Source organism: Dunckerocampus dactyliophorus, chromosome 12 (genome assembly GCF_027744805.1).
Source record: "Dunckerocampus dactyliophorus isolate RoL2022-P2 chromosome 12, RoL_Ddac_1.1, whole genome shotgun sequence".
In the NCBI taxonomy this organism is placed as follows: Eukaryota; Metazoa; Chordata; class Actinopteri; order Syngnathiformes; family Syngnathidae; genus Dunckerocampus; species Dunckerocampus dactyliophorus.
In genome coordinates this window covers 22,056,666-22,068,205 of record NC_072830.1, presented here as the reverse complement: position 1 = coordinate 22,068,205, position 11,540 = coordinate 22,056,666, and the positions used below count along the sequence as shown (strand labels likewise).

The 11,540-nt window shown below is 39.6% G+C and overlaps 1 long non-coding RNA gene across 1 annotated transcript; it reads right to left on the bottom strand.

The window, feature by feature from the left end:
• Positions 1–1,780: 1,780 nt before the first annotated feature.
• Positions 1,781–9,457, bottom strand: LOC129190901 (uncharacterized). Its single transcript, XR_008573106.1, has 3 exons — positions 9,420–9,457; positions 5,732–5,864; positions 1,781–1,919 (listed from the first exon to the last, which is right to left on the bottom strand). It is a non-coding gene; the product is annotated as an uncharacterized LOC129190901 (long non-coding RNA).
• Positions 9,458–11,540: the final 2,083 nt, after the last annotated feature.

The following is an 11,540-nucleotide window of genomic DNA, read 5'->3' as shown; positions in this document are numbered from 1 at the left end:
TGATTTCTTCTTCTGAAAAACTGAACCTCTCTCCTTGATGTTCTTAATGATGCAATAAATGTGAGTGTGGTGCAATCTTACTAGCAGCAATATCCTTGCCTGTGAAGCTCTTCTTGTGCAACGCAATGATGACTGCACGTCGTTCCTTGTAGGTAACCACAGTTAACCGAAGAAGAACAAAGTTACCAAGCACCAGCCTCCTTTTAAAGCTTCCACTATGTTATTCTAACGCAATCAGAGTCATCTCCAGGTTTGGTTATCAACCAAAGAGTCACTAGCATGATGTCAGTTGGTCCCTTTGTGGCACGGCTGAAATGCAGTGGAAACGGTTGTTTAGGATTAAGTTCATTTTAATGACAAAGAGGGACTTTGCAACTAATTACCATTCATCTTATCGCTCTTCATAACATTCTGGAGTATATGCAAATTGCCATAATAAAAACTGAGGCAGCAGACTTTGTGAAAATTAATATTTGTGCATTCTCAAAACTTTTGGCCATGACTGTACTGTATAAGCAAACCTGGGACAAGATGCAAATATTATGCTTAGATATAGGCTTACAATTAAATGCGATACTGTACTGATGAACTTGATCAAAATGTGACTTTTATATAATAAAGTAATAATTTACTGTAAATAATATTCATATGAAATCTATATTCATAATATTGTTTACATACATAATAGTTAACTGTAATATGAATTATCATTGTTATTATACAACATATACAATTTTATGAAGCTACTCTGATCTGATTAACAAAAGAAACATTTAAAATCAATAAAAAAAGAATCATATTGATGATAACATTTGGATTATTATTACACTAATTACTAGTGGTGTCACAATATCTCGTGTCACAAGATCTCACAAAATCTGGCGCATTTGTTCCATTGAACAATGGCATGAACGGAGTGAGCCATTTTGTCAGTCATACAGTCTGTTCGTCTCGATGGGTGGAGGCGGGGCCGCTAGCATACACACAGAGTGCAGAAGAGTTTAACATAGTAGAAATTTAATTACTAAATTGCAATATATTGTCATATATTTTTTATATTTTTTCATCTCGTGTCTCGTCTCGTCTCCTCTTCTAAAATGAGTGTCTTGTGACACCTCTACTAATTACATTACAGTTCTTTTGGATCTCATTGCATGCGCAAGTGTAACTAATATTGTGGTTGGTGAGTGTATTCCTCTGTACCAGCCTACAGTTCAGACAAACACCTTGACAAGACCAACTTATATTGTGTACACTCAGTAATCTGGATATTTCACCTGTATGTGTGTGTGTGTGTGTGTCCCGTGTTGCCTTGACAACGTGCTGCTGTTTCCCTTTTTTGTTTGCTCTTGGAGCTGAGAGCGGGCTCACACCAACACAAGAGCAGAAATCGGAACAGATGGAGGATGGAGGACAACACGGTCCTGCGATTGACGCCCACGATCCTCCCACCTGCTCTCAAGGTCAGTCAGCATTGTGGGCGGATATAATGCTCATATGTCTACAAGGATGGAAATGTCCCATTTCTGAGTGCATGTTCTTAGGAAGTGGTACATTGGCACCTCTAACAATTACAATTTGTTCCTGATTACCAGATAATGAAAGAAATTTCAACTGTCGCCATCATAAAATCTTAATCAACTGTACAGGCAACTCAATTCTCTATTTTATGTACTGGAACTTCTGCTGTACTTTCTTACAAAATGTTGCAAAATGTTGAATAAAATCCATAAAAAGCCCCCCAAAAAAGCAAAGCACATATACAGAGTTCATTCTTTGACAGTGGCTATGCTGATGTCTCAAGCGTTTTATTCACTTCATGCATGACAGTGGTTTTACGCATCTTTACAGAGGCCAGATGTTTCTCTGGCATATTCCAAATTGTAGAACTTCATGAGAACTTGACATTTGAAGTTTCACTGCAAGACAAAAGTGCAGGTCCTTAGTAAAGTCACAATGCCATGTTATAATGTTATTAAGAACTTAAAGATAAGCGCCACAACCATCTTGATAGTGGCCATGGTGGCTATGTAGCCTAGTGGATGGCAATAGGCCAGCGGTGGGCCAGAATTGGCATCACAATAACGTAATTGTCATAACAAATCTTTGTGTACCAATTTTTGCAGTGTCTCTGTGTGAAAGAGGCTTGCTAAAAGTGAGCTGGCAAACAAAGAACAACAAACAAGAAAAAACAACTAACCAACCTCTTAGTGAGCATCTGTGTTTGGCAGTAAACATCAGTTGGTGAGTAGTACAAACAGTCAAAGACGAAGTCAGTAAAAATGACGTCCGCCGCAGTAACTTGAGTTTGGAATACAAACAGTGCCAAGCCTAGCAGGTAGCTCCTCCCTCCCTTTAAATATGAGGATTTGTTGCCTCAGCTCTGCTATTTTCTGATCTCCCTTATTTCGGGTGTGTGTAAGACACTTTACAGACATCGCAGCACAGACCACCAATATCCTCTAACAACCTCCTCTACCTCTCACCTCCTTTCGCATTCTGTCAAACAACAGCAGCGTGAGTGTGTGGCAGAATCAGGCGGGACACACTGACTACCCAGACAATATCAGATGACGAGGGACCACCATGCCCCCAAGGCTGGTTGCCAAGGATATGAGAGCATCAATAATGGCAACAAACACTGACTGCGGACAAAAGACCCACTATGCGTCAGCAACTTCTTGATTCTAATGCAAGCTGATGTCTTCTCACAGGAAGTGCAAGGTGACCTATGTGATACAGTATATTACACTCAGAGCAGTCTCTTCTCAATTGGCATCATACAGCTGATATGTGATGGCAATTTTTTTTGAGGAAACACTGTCGACAAATGACAAGTGATGGCATTGTGCGGGCAAAAGTAATTTACAGATATTCTTAGAGCAGAAACGATAAACTATGGAAGCAAATTAGGTGACGAATGACAATGAAATTCATTTCATTAGTCAAAGAAGATGCAAGAAGATATTTAAGCAAGTTTAATGTAATTTCCGGTGTATAAGCTGCTATTTTTGTTAAACTTTGAACCCTGTGGCTTATACAGCGGTGTGGCTAATTTAGGATCATGTTATAATCTCGAGACCTCTCCTATAATTCAGAACTACTTGTTTAAATACTGTGTTGCTTGCAAGTCAGCGAGGAAACGGTAGCTCTTTCTTTAGCAGGAGCCAATCACAAGCTATAAGGGAACTCACAACAAGCTTGTCAAACCATCGGAAATCGCAGGCGGCCATTACTCAGTGACTCACTGTGTCGTCTTAGATAGAAGGCTAAAATCATCACACAGCAACTTAACACTCCAAAAGTAGCTAAGAAGTATACAATAATATCCCAATATCCCATAATGCATTTCTTCCCAGCAGAGCGGTTCATTGGCCAATGGCCACCAGAGGGAGTTGCTGAGGTGATTTTGTTGTACACTGTGACAAAAAAGATTGTAAAAAGATTAAAACAATATATGTTGCATTTACAATTGTGATATTAGCATCAAATAAATGTAAAGAGTTAAAACTATAATTGAGAGATGGCAGCAAGGCGGTGTAGTTATTAGCCTATCTGGATTCAAATCTCCATTGGAACATCTCAATGTGGTGTTTGCATGTTCTCCCCATGCGTGCGTGCGTTTTCGCCAGGTACTACGGCTTCCGCCCACATCCCCAAAACATTCAAATTAGGTTAATTAGAAACTCCATGGCTATGAATAGTAAATAGTTGTTTGTGCCCTGTGATTGAGTGGCGACCAGTCCAGGCTGTACTCTGCCTTTCATCCAAAGGCAGCTGGGATAGGCTACAGCTCACCCACGATCCTAATGAGGACAAGTTTTATAGAAAATGGATGGATGAGACAGAGCGTGTTTGCTAAAAGGAAAGCCTCCATGCTGCTCTATAAATCATGAGGTGGATGCGTGAAAGGTGAGTCACAAATTGCAAAGGGTGGTACAAAGGTTTGCAGGTTGACTGCAGAGTGCTGGAATGCAGGCCTGCTGTGGCTAGTTAGCCACGTTGGGCTAAGCTGCATGCTGCTCAGTAATAAAGTGCAGCCTCAGCCTGCTCACTTGCATGCTCTGCGCTAATAACGATGAATAGAGAGCAGCTGTTTTGTTTTGTTTTTTGTCAGGAAGCACAGTTTAAACATGGGAGAAGAATGTCGATGAAATGAATGGGAGAGGAACATGCCCACGGACATGAACACACACACACTGCTGCATATTAGTTGCCTCTTATAGGTGCAGAAAAATGGCAGGTGTCAGAAAATTATAAATGCTTCAGGCATTTTTGGGGCGCGACATGTGACACAAAGGTCACAAGCATTAGTCATTCATCTCCTCAGAGATGCCTCTGTAGACAGTGTATACAAGTGAGTCATGCTACAGCGGCAGGAACATGACGTTAACGTTAAAGTGCGGAGTCACTGCCGCAGAGGGTTTGATGAAACGGTGTGATAACAAGATTGCCTATTCTCCCTTCAAAAATAATCTAACCGTTTTATATAATGTTCCAAATCCCAAAGGCTTTCCCTGCTGGTCCTTCCCACTGTGTTTCATTCTCTTTGCATGGCTATCTCATCTTAAAGATCGGTCCACATGCTGCCTATGTGACCACTGTCTTGTACCACACGCGGGAGGGGCAGCATAGTGGGGGGAGACCGAAGGAAAAGACAGAAACGAAAGCGATGAAAAGGAAGGAGGAAGGGATGAGTTTCACATACATGCCAACCCGGCTCTACACATTCCTCAGGGGCTGTGCATCCTGTTACCCCCCCCAACACACACACACAAACACACACACACACACACCTCCACAGAGGCTCACTTATGCACGTACGCACATCTTAAGCACAACCCACTCTTTCTTCTGCTTTCTACCAGTCTTTGTCACATTGGAAAACACTCAACTAAAACATCACAAAGTATTAGGGTCACACCTAAATGAAAAAATATAATAACCTTAACATAGAGTCACACAATTATGACAATAAAATCATGATTATGATAATATAGTCAACATATTACAAAAAATATATTTTGTTTTGCAAGTAAAAATATTGAGTTTTAGAGTTTTTTTTAGAGTTTTAAAAAATATTGCAAATGTCAGCTTACCAGAGTAAAGAAAAAAGTGATAATTTTCCAACTTATTAGGATTTTTAAAAAATGATACTCCTCCTCTGTGAGTCACTATCTTATTGTGGTGGATGGGTTTGAGTGATCCTAGGAACGACAGAATGTTGCCTGGGGTAGTTGTAGTTTTTAGCCACATATTAGCCGCACTGACGTATAAGCAAAATTTCCATTCAAAATTTGAGAAAAACGTATCAGCTTTTACACCGGAATTTACGGTAATTTTACGGTTTTGTGGCTGATTATGGCCTATAATTAGTAAAAAAAAGTATTCTGGCCACTAGGTGTCAGTAATGACACAAAACATTGATGAGACATGACATTACATCACATTATGTGCATGTGGTCAGCCACGGCATGTCCGATATGATAGAGTGAAAAGAAGTTCTCCTCCTATTTCGTGTGGAAGTGGTAAGTTTTGGGCTTCTTACTTTGTCTTTCTGCCCCACTTCCTTTGAAACCCTTAAAATAAATTAGAGGCTAACTAGTTAGCTCACTAGCATGCTATGCAGCCGGTGACATGTCTCGCGATAAACGAGAGATGATTGTAGTCAGAATTTTACAAGGCACATTTTTTTAGAACCATAATAATATTAACAGAAAACAATTCTTACCTTTATAAGAATAACTGCAAAACATTCATAGCCAGTCACATTAAAAGAATGATCTCCTGGTATTCCCCTTCGACTGGCTGGATAGTGGGGCTTTGACATCACACACAGTTATCTTTGACAATCAGTTGGAGACCTGGAAACGAATGGTGTGACATTGAGCAAAAGAAAACAGCAAACAGCAAAACAAAATGCATTTAAACATTCCAATTTCATGGCAAATGTAAAAGTCACAGACAGACAAAAAAGTCGAATTACTGTGGTACCTATTATTTAAACCAACAAAGAAAAACATATTGCTTTCCCACAGAATCCCTCACAATTCTTATAAAGTCCTCCCAGGCGAAGCTGTTCTGTCCGACACAGAAACATTCCCTGAAAGTGAAAGACAGCCACAATGAAAGCAATCCACATTTGTCCACATATTTTATGTCATTTTCCCACAGAACCATTTCCTCTTTTTGCATGGGAACTCTTGTGGATTTTGGGTAAGGGGATGACCTTTGATCCACATCCATCACATTAATATGGTTTTATATTATTTATTTGCATCTCATATGCATGTGAAATGGGGTTCAAGCAAAGATATACGTCGTTGAAGCAATCATGGCCGACATTCTCTGCTGAAAACGCAACATTAAAGCAAGGGTCAGCCCATATTAATAACTGGTTCATATTAGCAGCTACAGCTTACTCATCATACCATAACTATATCTTTCAATGACGATGAAACGTTTCCATTGAAAAGGTGTGAGATGACTTTCAAAGTCGACCTTGGCTAATTTTCAACAATAACCTTCATTATCTATGACTCACTGTACGCACAGAGATGCATAATACCTGCGCACTGTATTATTACCCACCATTAAAAACAGATAATTAAACAGTCACGGCTAAGAAGAGCTAGACACACGTTTCAAAATGTTATTAATGACATTACAAATTCACAAATCCCCTGGAAGCAAATCCTCGCTCCGCTGGTTTGTGACTCAGCTGCTCATAAGATTACCTTTATCAAGACGTGACTTGCAGAATCAAAAGCACGTATGAAGTGATGGAGTTCGCTTTGAAATACGACAAGAACATTTCAGACTTTGTTGTCGTCACTAGTCACTGCATCAGGTATCCGTGCACAATCTGATTGCAATGCAATATGTGAATGATTTAAAGCAGTTCCAGAGAGGATGAAGGAGTATAAAATCGACAGTGAAAATAAATAATAGTAAATATAATATAATATAATAATAAAATGAAAACAAACTAATATATGTATTAATAAAACATATTAATACCATGAAAAGACATAACTTAATAATACAAGAATACTTCGGACTGATATGACAAGAAAGTAGTAATATTACAAGAATGAAAAAAAATGTTGTATTTTTACAAAAGTAAAGATGGATATTTAAAGATATACTGTATAAAGATTGACTTTGACTCTTTTGTGCCGCTCTCATGTCTGAGACAGGCTGACAGAGCGAGAGGAGAGGATCATGATGTTTTAACATGTGCTTGTTAATCCTCAATTATTGAGTCAGGATCCACAGCGCTGCAGCACGACTGACCTTTTGAACTCGGCACTGGCGAGCTATCTTTGCATGCGCACTGGTATACATGCGCCTGCATGCACGCACGCTCCATATGGCACAATTAACCTTTTGAACTTCACACAGACACACAGTCTGAAAGAGGCGCACACATGAACAAAATACATAGACGCACATGCTTGGACTTTAACATGCAACGGTGCGTGCTTATGGGAAAGACTCCCAAATAAATCTTATTGGAAGCCTGTGGCAACATACTGGCATCTGATAAGAGACATTTCCTACCTCAAGGTTTTCAAAACATAGGCTTCCTATAGAATTCCTTTCCAGGACACAAAAATTGCAGCTATATATAATGTATTGTATCACATTACAATATACTGCACATACTACGATACAAGATCAACCTCCAACATCTGACTGGGATTTGGAGTACATTTTCCATACATCCACATTCTAAAAATAAAAATAAAAAAATTAACCAGCAAAAATGGGGTAAAAAGAAGACAAAGGCGTAATATAAGGAGAAAAAGTTGAAATGTTAGAATATATATTGTTATATATATATATATATATATGACTTAGCATATTGCATTGCTTTTCTTTACTAAATTAAAATAATCAAAATGCCACTTCTGATTTTTCAGTACTGTGGGCATCTCTGCCATAGTAAACAACCAATTTTTAATTTCCAAACTGTCACCATCATAAAACCTGTATTAATTATACAGGGAATGTTTGACTTCATACAAGCGTCATCCAATCGTAAAAAGAAGTTAACCACTGGAAAATGAGCTATCAAGCTTGGATTTGTATCCGAATATGAATAAACATCTGTGATGACAACCGTAGAACCATAAGTGAAAAGAGTTACATGCAGCTCTTTCCTGGCTGCTCAGTGTACATTCCGGCTAATGCAACAATAACTATAAAAGAACAGAAAGTACACTTTGAAGTGAGATGCATTTCGTCTTTAGATGAAGGGACCCACTTCCCAGGAACACAGAGTGCCGACACGGAATCAGTTCATGGTGAGTAATGCATCGTTTTTTTTAGTTCAATCAATCAGTGGTTTGACTTCTTTTCACAGTGCAGAGTGTCAAAAAGTGCCTATCATGCATAATCAGAGTTAAGAATGTTCAAATATTCCTAAAAATGGCTGTTAAAGGAAAACTGCACTTTTTTTTGGACATTTTGCCCAGCATCTACAATCCTTATGTGAGACGTGAACACATATGTCATTCTCTTTTCTGTGTAAAAATATAAAAACGGATAAAAAAGACTGCACGTAATGGGACACCTCTATGCCGCCTACAAAGACCACTATTAAAACCTCAAAAAAACTCTAAGGTTTTATGGTTTTATATACATGCTGTACATTCATGATCAAATGTAATACTTTTACTTTTGGTCCATTTAAGCCTGGGTTCCCAAAGTGGGGTACGGGTACCTCCAGGGGTACACCAATTGTCATAGGGGGTACGTGAAATCCCCACACTTAAAATCTGTCCATGTATGAGAGAGTGATGGGACTGCCCCGAAAATGAGGGTTTATCGCTGCTTGTATGTATTTTTGTACTTTGGATACTGCCTTATCACGTTTGCTCAACTTTCCCTTTCAATTTGGTATCAAAATAATATGCAGACTTAAATCATAGCGATTACAAGCGGACAAAAGTGAAGCTCAAGCACAACCCATTCAAACGGAAGGATCCCAACATCCGGCTTAAATAAAATATATGTAGGACAAATACTTTATACTTTATTCATCTCCGAGAAATAGTCACATCTTATCCGTTTATCAGTGTTCATGTCAAACCTTTATCACAATTTGACCATTCAAAATACAAACTTTTTAACCAGAATTACTTATTATAAAATTAATTAACCAGTTAATCATGTTTAGTATTTCAATTCAGTAAAAATGAAAATGGGTTCTGTTTTTTAAGCGTGCAGGAGTAGGGGGTACAAATGTCTCAAGGGTTTGGGAACCACTGCTTTTAAGCATTACCGGAACTTACTTCCTGGGCGCATTGATTTCACAACACAGAAACGAATGCTTCACCTAGCGTTAACTTTTTACAAACTCGAAAAATAACTCACACAGCACCAGTGGCGGCAGCTCTAAAACGTAGCCTTACCTTTTTGATAGTGGTCTCAGGCATTGAGAGCACGGCGCTGACGCACTGCGGGCGAGTGTGTGGTGAAGCTAGTCGCTAGCTGGCTAGTACTAAAGCTAGCCGGTGTGGTGTGGCAAGATATCAGTACGCCACTAATGTTTGATCGCCGTAACAATGTTAATAATAATAATAACAATGTCACTGTAGCTTGTTTAATATGCATGTCACATTATATGTAAACAGAGAATTTTTTGAGTTTTTTTTCAGAAGGTTTTATAGGCGGCCGCACGGTGGTCTAGTGGTTAGCATGCTGGCCAACACAGTAACAGTCTGGAGATCTTGGTTCGATTCTCCCTTGGGCATTTCTGTGTGGAGTTTGCATGTTCTCCCCGTGCATGCGTGGGTTTTCTCCGGGTACTCCGGTTTCCTCCCACATTCCAAAAACATGCAGGTTAGTTTAATTGGAGACTCTAAATTGTCCATAGGTATGAATGTGAGTGTGAATGGTTGTTTGTCTGTATGTGCCCTGCGATTGGCTGGCGACCAGTCCAGGGTGTACCCCGCCTGTCGCCCGAAGTCAGCTGGGATAGGCTCCAGCATACCCCCACGACCCTAATGAGGAGAAGCTGTATAGAAAATGGATGGATGGATGGTTTTATAGGCGGAATAAGTGTTTCCAATTATGTACAATAATGAGCTGTCTCTTTTAATCTCTTATATAACTTTGGAACGCACAGAAGAGAGAAAGAAATATGCGTTCATGTCTCACATAAGGATTGTGGATGACGGGCAAAATTCCAAAAAAGAGTGCAGTTTAGTTTTAAGTTCATGATGGCGATGGTTTGACCCTGGAACAGATTAATTGCGTCTCCATGAATTCATTTATTTTCCACTTAATCCTCACTGGGGTCTTGGAGGTATGCTGGAGCCTATCCCAGTTGACTTGGGCGAGAGGCAGGGTACATCCTGGAATGGTCGCCAGCCAATTGCAGGGCACATTCATTTTTGTAGGAAATTTAGATTCTAAAGCCTGTTGATCAACATCCAACATGGTGGGCCGATACTTTTGTCTGTCATAGCAAGCCATCGGGTTGCACTAACACCTGTTTGGAAACAAAAACAGCTGTGTGGTAGAGGGAACCACTGGACAGTTTCTGTTTTTTTTCTTCACTGCATTAGGAGGAAGTATTAAAAGAGCGCAGGGCAAAAAAGACGTGCTGGGGATAGATAGGACGTTCTAAATTGAGGCTGTCCAAACAGTACAATGAGCGTCAGTTCTGTCATACGTGCGGCAACACGACGCCGGCCCATGAGACTCGTTTCCGGGCTCACGCAAAATGCTGCCTAAAGCTCAGCCTCGGGCCGAGGCTTAAAGGTCACGATCTCTATGTCGCTTTAGAAGGTCGCTCAAAGTTCATGACACGAGCCTGACCATACTTGGCTGCTGCGTACTCTTAAAAGCTTACATTTGAAATGATAGAGAGGGAAAAGAGGAAGAAAAGAAAAAGAAAAACACAGCAGATGGAATGTTCATTGGTTGCAGCTGGGCATTGTTGAGGCAATATGGACCTGGGCTCGGTGCAGGAAGTGTGTGTGTTTGTGTGTGCATGCATGTCAGCGCGTGTGCGTGAGAAAAGAAGGAGACATTTGTTCAGTAAGGACCATTTTACTGTCTATGAAGGAATTAAATATGTTGTCCAGAGGAGCTTCCGGAAGTTGTATTCATTTGTGGGGATTAATATGAGCTGAATGTCCCGCCGTTATTCGCCAGCATACTGTATGGTCACTACATAAGTTCAGAATATCAAAGGCCTAACTCATTTTGCTTTTTCATTGGCTATTTGTGACACGAATTCCAAAAGAAAGACAAGGAGTGTGCAGAGAACAAAACCAAAAAAAATGAGAACAGGCGCCAGGCGTATGGTCTATAAATGCAAAAAATAAGTATATAATATAATATAATATAATATAATATAATATAACTATAGGTAGCGTATTTATGGTATACACTGGAAGTAACATCACCATACAATCAAATTTAAAGAATAGTATTTCATTTCATATTTTTTGTTTTATTAATGGTTAACTTAATTTTACAGGTAGCGTTTTTTCACCCAGCTCGACCATTAACAAAATGTTGGT